This window comes from Hyalella azteca, unplaced genomic scaffold (assembly GCF_000764305.2).
Source record: "Hyalella azteca isolate HAZT.00-mixed unplaced genomic scaffold, Hazt_2.0.2 contig16986, whole genome shotgun sequence".
Classification (NCBI taxonomy): Eukaryota; Metazoa; Arthropoda; class Malacostraca; order Amphipoda; family Hyalellidae; genus Hyalella; species Hyalella azteca.
This window is the reverse complement of record NW_025946789.1, coordinates 174,825-185,592: the sequence shown is the minus strand read 5'-3', so window position 1 is coordinate 185,592 and position 10,768 is coordinate 174,825.

Here is a 10,768-nt window from a genome sequence, read left to right as displayed (position 1 = left end):
TCAAATCTGTAATTTATAAGGCGAATGAGGCATGGGTTTCTTCTTTAACACTGGTACATTCTCACCTAGAAATTAGTATGCAAGATTTTTTATCGGAAAGACGGTGGACAGCAGCTATAACTCTGGTATATTATTAATATTATTGCAAGTTTACAGGGACGAAGTAAAAGTGTTTATTTTCTATTAATTTTGCCAGAAATATAAATTTTCGAGAGGGAAACTTACAAATTCCTTTCACGAAATCCTCAGACCTCAAATCAGACCTACGCGAGTCAGACCTCGCTTCTCAAAGAATGTCCTAAAAAACACCTCATATGCAGATTGTCGTAATAGATTTCATAATTTTTAGTATGAGATTTTATTCGCCGACTATAAACGACTGCCGTGTACAGCATGGCAACTATATATATGAGCCCAACAAACAAGAGTTACGTCATTGCACTTCCAAATAATCTATTATTTGGAATATTAATCTATTATTTGGAATATTAATCTATTATTTGCACTATTATCACTGCAAAAAATAATAAAGTGTTGAGCATTTCAAGCATGTACGATTTTCATATCATAACCACCACACACGACACTAAACAGCGCTGAACGCTGAACAGCGCTGAACGCTGAACAATAGTTCAGTGGTCCAATGCGTAGCAACACTGAACAGCGCTAATAGTTCAGTGGTTCAGTGCGTGAGAACACTCAGCAGCTCTGGGGCCATACTTTCAAAACTCGCTAAGTGAACGTAAGTACTTACGTTCTATTTTCCTGTCTATGATTGGTGGATTTTGCTTGAGAGGCCGTCAATGATTGGCTGATGAACTTACGATCTCTTAACTTTTTTTGAAAGTATGGGCCCAGAACGCTGAACAATAGTTTAGGAACAATAGGACCACTCAGTGTTTTTTAGTTCCATTCTGCTCGCTTGTTATTAGGCCATCTCATTTTCTATAAATTGATTAAGTAAAGTTGTTCATTTGTGTTCGAATTAAATGTAAAAATTGTTCATTTATGTTCAAATTAAATCGAAAATGTCCATTTATGTTCAAATTAAATTAGAAGTGTTCATTTGCGTTCATTAAATTGCCGAATTGGCTACTTTTCCAATGCTTGTCGACAATTGAAAACAAATAATGTTATCCTTGTTACTGAATCAATGAATGGTAAGTAATTTTTTTAGCATTGTAATCTAACTTGTTAATTTTTTATTTTATTAAGATTTATGAAGATTACTCATGATTTTAGTTTGGCCTGAATTTTTACAATTTCCACTAATTTAGAACGATTACAAGAATCTCAAATTCATCTAATCAAGATATAAACAATAAGTTTAAACCATTAAAACCTACCCTACATTTTATATTCCTAAACTCCCGGTCTACAAAAGAAATATAGTTTATAAATTTCAAAATTCGGGATTCGCTATTAATTCGGTTGGATAAATTGTGACCCGTTCTACTCCCGAGCCATCAACGTTGCTGTCATTGTAAAAATTACTTAAATTTAAAATTTAATTGAATTAAAATGACTGGAACGAACGAACACTGACAAATATCACGGAAGCCAAACGTAGTTACGCATCACGTATAGGTACGTCTATTTTAGGGTGTACTATTTCCTATGTAAAATAAGTGATGCCTTTTCCAAAACATTAAGTGGAAATGATGCATGTCCCAATGTATCAAGTTTCTCACGCTAATATCTTTATTATATTAATTATCGTTCAGTTTCTATAATTTTAGAGCATAGGCCTCCTCGAAATACTTAGCATGAGCTTTCTCGAAGCGCTTAACAAGAGCCTTCTCGAAACTCTCAGCAAGAGCCTTCTCAAAACTCTTAGCAAGAGCTTTCTTGAAATATTGAAATACTTAGCAAGAGCCTTCTCGAAACATTTAATTGGAAATTCCTTCTCGAAACTCTTAACAAGAGCCTTCTCTCTAAGTGTTTAAATAAGCCTCCTCGAAACATTTAATTAGCAAGAGCCTTCTCGAAACACTTAGCTTTAAAATGAATTTAACACTACAATATTCCTCGAAGAATAATTCATTGCATCTGCCTCCCAAAGTCTCCAGGCGATAATGTATTGCAGAGTCTCAGTGTACGAGCCATGTGCCTATGCTAATTTCATGCCATCGCAACTATATGTATGTATTGTATGTATGTATATGGCGATAATGTATTGCAGAGTCTCGCTGTACGAGCCATGTGCCTATGCTAATTTCATGCCATCGCAACTATATGTATGTATTGTATGTATGTATATGGCGATAATGTATTGCAGAGTCTCAGTGTGCGAGCCATGTGCCTATGCTAATTTCATGCCATCGCAATTATATGTATGTATTGTATGTATATATATGGCGATAATGTATTGCAGAGTCTCAGTGTACGAGCCATGTGCCTATGCTAATTTCATGCCATCGCAATTCTCTGATTTGACGCTCCAGCGGCCAGACTTCGGGGCGGCCAAATTGCCCTGTGCTCGGTAGCGGCCTTAAGACGAGCGCGATTTCCATACACAACTTCATTTCTTGGGAAATAGGCGCCGGGACGCCATTTTGTTCCCTGTAAAAAATTCTTCCTCGATATTGGGATGATGAGCTTCGTTAGATGTTATTTTTATGTCACTTCTTGTGTTAATTAAGATTATTTCTGTCTATTTCAACTTTTCATTCGCTCCTTCTCACGAAGAGATTAAAGCTTCTTTTTCCTCTACCAAGCTTAAATTTTTTACTGTTTACGTTTTCCACAGTTTATTGCAGGGATATTACTTATTTTAACCATATAATTTCTTAGTTTATTTCACGGATTCTACTTATTTTATCCTAATATTTTCTCAGTTTATTTCACGGATTCTACTTATTTTATCCTAATATTTTATCAGTTTATTGCACGGATTCTACTTATTTTAACCTAATAATATCTCAGTTTATTGCAAGGGTATTACTTATTTTAACTAAATATTTTCTCAGTTTACTGCAAGGGTATTACTTATTTTATCTAAATATTCTTCTCAGTTTATTGCAAGGGTATTACTTATTTTATCCAAATATTTTCTCAGTTTATTGAAAGGATATTGTACTTATTTTAACCAAATATTTTCAACTACCCTCACCTCCCACTGATCTTCACTTCTTCCTCCCCTCGGCTGTTCCCTCTCCGTCCTGCTTGGTCCCCTCCCCTTCCCTTGTCCCCCCCAGGCCATGAGGTCCCTCCCTCCCTCCTTACTCCCCTCTCTCTTGTGTTACTACCTCCCTCCCTACTTCCCTCCTTCTTGTGCTATTCCCGTCATTCCTCCCTCCCTACTCCCCTCCCTCCCTCCCTCCTTCTCACTTGTGTTACTACTTCCTTTCCTCTCTCCCTCATGTCCTTCTCTCTCCTTCCCTCCTTCTTCATGAACCTCTCATCCAAACTTTCCCCTCCATTCCCTCATGTCGGCTTCTCAACATATTTTGCTCTGATTAACCTAACCTATTTCAACTCCCGTATTGATTATAGGCGGCCTCTTGTACATATAAACTAATATGGGAGTCGATATCCTACATTTACTGCCAATTAATTATTAGATTTTGCATATTGATAAGCTTTCTTCTTAACGCATCTTATCACTGCACCCATACACTATTATCACTGCACCCATGCACTATTATCACTGCACCCATGCACTATTATCACTGCACCCATGCACTATTATCGCTGTACTTGTACATTATTATCACTGCACCCATACATTATTATCACTGCACCCATGCACTATTATTAAATGCACTATCACTGCATTTAATTTTTTTATTCAAGTTCGACGTAACTGGCAACGAAGTTTTGACGCGCCGTCTCATCGTAAAGCTCGCCGGCATCGGTGTTTGCGGTCACGGTTTCCTCGGCTCGTAAAACTGTTATAAAACCAATGGCTTATTTTGCAAGCGTGATTTACTGCTCCCGTGAGCAGTGTTTGCCCACGAGCTTCATTTGCCGCCCTGTTTTATTTCCCGTCTGGATTTTGTTTATTTTTCGTTGCTCGATTGCGAAAATTTTTTATTCATGGTTACAACTTCAACACATGATTTCTATTCTAGTTATCGCCATAAATTGTTCAGCCTACCTATGCTGTATCTCATTTGACATTGACTTAATTTGGACCTCGCATGTTGATAGTAAAGAGTCAGCGTATACTTGCAATTTTATGAAGTTATTTTCAGTTTGTTAAATTATGACCAGGGCCTATACTTTCAAAAAAAGTTTAGAGATCGTAAGTTCATCAGCCAATCATTGACGGCCTTTCAAGCCAAATCCACCAATCATAGACAAGAAAATAGAGCGTAAGTACTTACGTTTACTTAGCGAGTTTTGAAAGTATGGCCTCTGGACTACAATAACATAAAATTGAAGCACTAGATAAGATATATTAATTACACAGCGTACTCACACGACAGGCAGTGATAATACAACAGAGATTTCGTTCCTAAATCTCATTTCTTCTCATCAATACATTTATAGCAGATTTTAGACAGCATTTCTTTCCCTAAAGTATTTTTATAACAACTGTTACATGAATTGAAACTTTTCTGTAAGCCTCTTTATCTACGTATGTATAGTTTCTTCCAACAACATACTGTAGCTTACAGTTCCTGCATGGTCGTCTCTTCCTAATTGGATCGATGTCATATTTTCGTTTCATCGTTGGCCACCTAAAAGCCTCCGTTGTGGCTCACGTAATTCGCCTTCGTGTCATAATAGGCCTAGAGATTTATAATAGGCCAAGAGATTTATAATAGGGCTAGAGATTTATAATAGGCCTAGAGATTTATAATAGGCCTAGAGATTTATAATAGGCCTAGAGATTTATAATAGGCCTAGAGATTTATAATAGGCCTAGAGATTTATAATAGGCCTAGAGATTTATAATAGGCCTAGAGATTTATAATAGGCCTAGAGATTTATAATAGGCCTAGANGCTGAGGGCTGAACTGTGCTGCTGCTGAGGGCTGAATTGTGCTGCTGCTGAGGGCTGAACTGTGCTGCTGCTGAGGGTTGAATTGTGCTGCTGCTGAGGGCTGAACTGTGCTGCTGCTGAGGGCTGAACTGTGTTGCCGCTGAGGGTTGAATTGTGCTGCTGCTGAGGGCTGAATTGTGCTGCTGCTGAGGGCTGAATTGTGCTGCTGCTGAGGGCTGAATTGTGCTGTTGCTTGCGTGTTGAATGGTGCTGCTCGGCACTGACTTGTGCTAGTTTATGTGGGGTGGAGTCACTGCTGCCGCTGAAGAGTAGCCACTATTAAAATTGTTTCAATATATTCTCCTGTATGTAAGCTCCTTTTATACAAATTCATGTGCTTAACGAGCTTAACAAAACAGCCGTAATAATTGTCTGCATTCTCGCCAAGATATTAAAATAGCAAAAGAAATTATTTTCATAGAATTTTCTTACATGCGTGCTCTATAATTTTTCCGTTTATTTTGCGTTGAGCTGAAAATGAAAACAGAAATGTACAACCATCACTAAAACAGACATCAACATCAAGTTTTCAACTTAATTGAATGGTCGTACATATGTGGTAAATACCTCAATTTTATTTGAAGTTGATTCAAATTACAGTTAAAATTTATCTTTAGTGAAACACACAAATTCTATCAGCGCCAAATATTAATGAATAGAAAATTAGACTACAATAGTGAATAAATCATTTGACTGTTTGAATATAAATTTATTACTTCGAAGGAAGTACAGACACACCAAAGGAATTTGCCATATTTACATTGTCTGTCAATGTTTCGATCAAATAAGGCCAGCCCCGACATGACATGCCCAGCAGAAAGGCGCTTTACCTGAATAATGTGTATAATTTTTGAAAGTGAATGAATTCGATCAAATTGCCCTTCAAGATCTTGCTTATGCAGGTGAATTATTTGCAGCTTTCGCACTAATATAATTACGATAACAGGATTTGAAGTCAAAGTTTTGGATAACAATTTCTGTAATTTACTAACAATAAAATTTAATTTGTCCTCAAGAAAAGCTAGATTCTATAGCTCTTCATTTCTCTCATTTATCAACAATAAAATTTAATATGTCCTCAAGAAAAGCTAGATTCTAGCTCTTGCTCCTGCTGTGTCGTGCACTGCAATAAGGTGACAGCGATCGCCTCTTGCAGCCACGACGGTCGTTAGGCTCTCCTCGGCGACACCACAATAAAAGCCGACTGAGATATTCGCCTTGTAACGACCCGAGCCTGGCTTTATTGGCATCTCTGGATCTGCCTCGAGCCATGTCAGCCATCGTCTCTCGTGTCCATATACGACGAGCCGTGTCAGCCATCGTCTCTCTTGTCCATATACGACGAGCCATGTCAGCCATCGTCTCTCGTGTCCATATACGACGAGCCATGTCAGCCATCGTCTCTCGTGTCCATATACGACGGGCCATGTCAGCCATCGTCTCTCGTGTCCATATACGACGAGCCATGTCAGCCATCGTCTCTCTTGTCCATATACGACGAGCCATGTCAGCCATCGTCTCTCTTGTCCATATACGACGGTTGTGGCAGCAGAAGCACGGAACCATCGTCAAAATTTCTGAGAGTCTCAACGCCAGTCTCGAGCTAAACTATCGCATTAATTAATTAGGGATGAAAACAATTCAAGATTCAAGTGTGAATCTCATTGATGGGATACGTATGCGTTAAAATGTCCATGTCTGCCGCGAATCTGAACTATAATCTCCCGCGAGATCCGAAAAATGGCATTAGATTTACACCTCTCTTTGAGAACTTAACATTATCATGAGACATGCTCCTATAATTTAATGGTAAGTACACCGCTTACGAAGGTCGCTAATCTAGTGCCAGATCGGAGGGCGAGTGTAAGGCATTTCAGGGGTGTGGCATTGGCATCTCTCGAGTGCCACTGATATTACATCCCGCCAGATCTGAGGGCCGGAGTGTTGCATTATCTTACGTGTTTGTAAACACGGCAGCTCTCGAGTGCCACTGATATTACATCCCGCCAGATCTGAGGGCCGGAGTGTGGCATTATCTTACGTGTTTGTAAACACGGCGGCTCTCGAGGGCCACTGATATTATATCCCGCAGATCTGAGGGCCAGAGTGTTACATTATCTTCCGTGTTTGTAAACACGGCAGCTCTCGAGGGCCACTGAATACATTCTAATATTGCGTCCCTAACGCCCCTCTATAGTGCCGCTCTCAGGACCGCTTTATTCCATATTAGACGAGCTTGTCTTTTGTTTGATCCAGATTTGACGCGTGTTTTGCTGACACCAGAATTTGTTGCTCGTCTTCCAGATGTCCAAACTTTTGAAATTTTTTTGCGTTAATTTATGCTCGCTTGTTGATTTTCTAGAATTTCGTTCATTTCTTCCTCATAGAGCAGTTATTAATACTTCAACTAGTGTTTTTTTGATGTTTGGACTGCAGTTTAGTTGTAGATTCCAAGTTCAACATCGTATTGGCCTGAGATTCCGACGAATCGTTGAGGCGGTCTTGTGGAGAATGTCCCGCTCAGGAATATGCCAGAAATACGAATAATGAACACTTGAAGCGAGTGAAATTATATCTAGAATTAATAGATTAATAACTACAATGAATGACAACTAATAACGAATGGCTGAAAAAATCTCAACAATTAGTAGTCACTTTTTAACAAAGTTGAGTAACGACTAAATTTGTTTATTAAAAATTAGGCTATTCGTGTGCTCTATTAATATTTAATACTCTCATTCTTCACACTCGCTTCTGTAAAACCATATTTCTTGCTCTCCCCTCTGTAAACCCTCTCATTCCTCTTACTTCAGAACTGCTCTCGAATATAAGCTGCTTACACGGCAGTGCTCTTCAGAAAGCTCTAGCCCTCTCTCTCTCACTCCCTCCCTATCTCCCTCTTATTTTCTCTCACTCACTCTCTCCTTTTCACTTCCCCTCGCTCTCTCTATGGCTTCTCTCAGATTGGCCAAAGCTCGTAAGCACTGCTCGTGTCGACAGCGTAATGCTCTTCTTGCGATGTCACTTCAGATGGTTAATTTTGACTGCTGAAATAGCTTGTCAAATTTACGCTCCACTGAAGGCCTTAAGATGCACCATCTTCGTGTTGCTGGATATATTAAGCATCATAAGGCTTAGGAAAAATTCAGCAATAAAATTCATGTTCCATTTTCTAGCATGCAACTGTACGTATCGTGACAAAATATTCTTGGAATACGCGATCTCTATGATCGCGTATTATTATTATCCATATATTATCCGTGAAATATTTTCAGATTTCCGTATGTTTCATTGATTCCATGTGTTATCCATCTTCGTATGATTTTTATAGTTGAAACAACCAGTTGTGAAATGTCTTACGTATTGCGCCTGATGCACTGCATTCGATGAATTACTTATAACAAAATATGACTGATGTGAGGCATCAGATGCCATGCGCCTGATGTGAAGCACCTGATGCTGTGCGCCTGATGCTATGCGCCTGATGTAAGGCACCTGATGCTATGCGCCTGATGTAAAGCACCTGATGCTATGCGCCTGATGTAAGGCACCTGATGCTATGCGCCTGATGTAAAGCACCTGATGCTATGCGCCTGATGTAAGGCACCTGATGCTATGCGCCTGATGTGAAGCACCTGATGCTATGCGCCTGATGTAAAGCACCTGATGCTATGCGCCTGATGTAAGGCACCTGATGCTATGCGCCTGATGTAAAGCATCTGATGCTATGCGCCTGATGTGAGGCACCTAATGCAATGCGCCTGATTTATACGCCTGAGGTCGAGCTCCTGATTGAAGCGCCTGATGTAAAGCACCTGATTTTTACTCCTTGTGTTGAGCTCCTTATCAAAGCGCCTGATGTGAAGCATGTAAATGATCGCCTTAGTGCGTGAGCTACCGTGTTGATCAATGAATGTTGTTTAATGGTAAACTTCGTGTGAAAATATTACCGGGCTGATAAATAGGTTGAATGTAATTTGTTTCAGCAGGGGCACTGGTCTCAGCATTAGCTTGCATTTCGTGCTTGCTTGTCTCAATATCAGTAGTGTGTTATTCAGCTTCTATTATAACTTGCTTACTACCGTAATCAATGTCAGGAACTATAACGCAATAGGATTTTTGTCCTTCCGTTCCATGGGCTGTGATGTTGTTATGTATACACTAGAAATTTGTTTAATGAGAATTGTTTGTCGTTGAGAAAGAATTGTTATTTTAATGAGAATATTGTTGAGATGAATGTTAATTATTTTAACAACGCAATTTTGCCTGCTACTTTCAGCTAGACGTGTCATATGTACTATGCAATTTTTGAAGTTTGAGGTTTGTCTTTTTCAAACTTCCTTTGTTTTCGAAGAGTAAACGAAATTCGATGAAAATAAAATTTCAAATATCCCAACTACGTTGATTTACTTAATTTATTTTTCACTGGACTGCGTCTTATCTCTTCCCTCGTTCACTGTTCCTGATCGCTGAATTTCTCCTTACCTAAAGCCGTTTTTACGAGACCGTCCACTGCAGCTGCCAAACTCTAGGTTATTTATACGGCGAAAACTTCTAATGAAATCCAGCGAGGGGTGTTTTAAGTAGCGACTTGGTGCGCGATAACACTCGAAACAATGAAGTCTTGAAGCCTTCTTTATACTCTGAAAATTATACACTCAGTATCGTTGGCCGCTCATAAACCAGTGTTTGGCCACTCTTTATTCACCCGTGAAATTAATAGAGGTTACGATGTTCTGAAGTGCCGATATGCGAGCTCCGCCTCCGTTGTTCTCCCAGCGACTAGCACAAACCTTTATTGATTACCCTCTCTATAATCCTGCTAGCATAGCGCTCACGTCGCGCTCACGAGCACCCGACTTGAATGAAAACCTTTATTGATTACCCGCTCTATAATCCTGCTAGCATAGCGCTCACATCGCGCTCACGAGCACCCGACTTGAGTGAAAACCTTTATTGATTACCCGCACTATAATCCTGCTAGCATAGCGCTCACATCGCGCTCACGAGCACCCGACTGAAGGAAAAATGTAAAAAAGGCCATATTGAAGAGCTTACCTCTCCGACCAGGGCTAATAATGCCATTAAAATTGCTTTATGCAGAGCCTTTTTTTATCAGCGGCTCGTAATGCGGCCAGTAAGAGAACGTTTGATGTGATGATAAGTTCATCTTTCTCGAATTAAAGTAAGAATTAAATCTTCTTTATTAAAGTCTTTATTTATATTATTAATGATCTTTCTTTCCATCTTCTTATTAAAGTAAGAAAGATCATTATATATGTATTAGTGACAAATTAATTCAGCTATGCAATATTGCATCAATAATAAGGGTAAATAATCATATTAGCAACGAAATGAAGCTGTGAATTCGTGTAAAGAAAAAATAATGTGCCTGAAATGATTTTCTAAGTTTTCCTCAATGCCATGAGGTTTGAAAAGTATGAAGTTGTTCATTTTGTGTCCTCTGTAAAAATTACGGGGTATAGTTTTTAACTTTTTTCAGAATTCATAAAAAATCTATAGTTTTTGTTGCAAAAAGTATATGTAATTTGCCCCTCCATTTATGCTGGACTTGAAGTAATCGATGCTAAACGCTAAATAGCAGAAAATAATTTCCTAACGAAATTCTTGGAAAAAGCTAGTTTGACCACCGAATTTTTCCAGGGTTCATAATTATGGCACGCAATTAATACCTGCCCTCTACTTCATTATTGAGTAAAATTCAACATAATACGATGAGGCAAAACTGAAGTGAATCAAAAAAATGCGCTATTGTGC